This window comes from Belonocnema kinseyi, chromosome 5, assembly GCF_010883055.1.
Source record: "Belonocnema kinseyi isolate 2016_QV_RU_SX_M_011 chromosome 5, B_treatae_v1, whole genome shotgun sequence".
Lineage (NCBI taxonomy): Eukaryota > Metazoa > Arthropoda > Insecta > Hymenoptera > Cynipidae > Belonocnema > Belonocnema kinseyi.
The window spans coordinates 117,671,127-117,673,179 of NC_046661.1; positions in this window are offsets into that span (position 1 = coordinate 117,671,127).

The following is a 2,053-nucleotide window of genomic DNA, read 5'->3' on the forward strand; positions in this document are numbered from 1 at the left end:
CCCCCCCCCCCCCCCATAATTCATTCGTTTCAGGACAAAGTGATATGAAGTATATTCATCTATCAAGGAATTTTCAAGAAATAATTCCCACACATTAACTTTTAATTTTGATCTCCCTAATACCCTTTTGTTGTGCCGGTAAAATGCCCCAAAAAATGCAAAATAGCAGGTTTTATATCAAATTCATGCTAAAGACTGTATTTTTCGGAATTAAAAAAAAAAAAATTAGTTTTAATCGAAAAGTGACGAGTTTCCAACTATCCTTATAATAACTTTTAATTGTTTAAATATTGATTATTTCTTTAAACAATTTGTTTCCGTCTATAAGTTGTGAAAAGTTATTATCCTTCGGGATAAATAATAATAATTTGATGAGTGTCAATAGTAGTACTTCTTTTTCAACATATTTTTAAGTTATTTGAAAAATCTTCGCTTTACAGGAAAAAATTGTTTAAACAATTAGAAATTGTTAATATAATTACCAAATATCATTGAAAACTATATTACTTTTCATAATCGTTAATTGTGCCATTAATTCTAAAAAATAATAACTTTTTACGATTTTAAGGAGAAAAACTTGTTTAAACAAATGAAAACTGTTTCAATAATTAGGAAATATGTCAAACAAGAATTACTACTATAGCTATTCGATAATTTGATATCAATAATCGCGAATTTAATAACTTTTTATGATTTACAGTGTATAAAAAATGTTTAAAAATAGAATCATTTTTTTAAACAATTAAAAGTTATTTAAAAATTACTTGGAAACGCTTTGTTTAACGATTAAAAATTATTCATCAAAAAAATTCATTCATAGTTCATATTGAGAAAGTTAAAAAATTTTTTTATGTTATAGTATAAGTTCCTAGATTATAAACATTTTTTTATTATGCTCAACTTAAATGTTAATTTTTCTATATTCGGGATCATGCGTTTGGAAATTTTTGTACAAATTTCCCTGAAACTGTGTAAATTTTAAATGTGAATAAAAAAGGGGGTGAAAATGCAAATATATCCTAATAGTTAATATCAAAAAACGTATTCAATGAAGAAAATTGTATTACGCGATTTTTCCAACTTTTTTGTACTTGACTAAGTTATTGTATGAATGTAATATATATGGTTTTGATTTCTTATAAAAGAACAAATGAGTCTCTTAGAATATACTAAAAGTTAACCTGTTTGTACAAAAAGGTAGTACGGTCATCTGGAGTAATTATTCAATTTTTGTAGCGAATTTTTAAAAAAGAAGACAGGGAAAACTCATGAGGGCAATTATATTTGAGAAATTTCACAATCCTTGTTACTATTGAGAATTATAAACTTTACAAAAATGACAAAATTGCGATAAGTTTTAGAAAACAGATTCTTCGAATAAAATGTTGATCAAATATCTTGTCGAGAGTAAGAAGTCTTCTAATTTTATGTAACAAAGGAATGAGTTATAAGTTTTTTACTCCTGATATTTGAGGTTAGGATGGGACGTCTATAATAATTATACACGGGCGGCAGTAAAGGAGCACGCGCGCAGTACGTTGATGAGCCTATAATACCCCTAGGAGTATTCTCTGCACTTAATTGTAAACGCGAAAGTCATGCTTGCGTTAGATAAATGAGCAACAATATTATTGATATGACAATGTGTTTTTGTACGTATTCGGTGTGCAATCCCCCATAAATATCACTATTGGTTAATAAGTAATAAATATTTTACGGGATATTAAATAATTCCTGGAATAGACCTTACACTTTATGTCAAATTAAGGAAAAATTGTAACTGTAATTTATTGATTTCCCATTAGTTTCTTTAGGAAAAAGATGTTTGCATTTTTATGTTAATTTAATTTTCTATTCATACATATATTTATTCAGATAAATTGAAAAAAATACCTTTTAGTTAGATACACAAATCGTGTTTTCTTGCCCAAAGAACTCATCATTAGGGATCATTCACAAATCACGTAACGCGTTTTTCTTTTGTTTAAATAAAGATGAGAATATAATTTCCGTGAAGTGAACAGTGATACAGCAATATGAAAAAAAACTATAA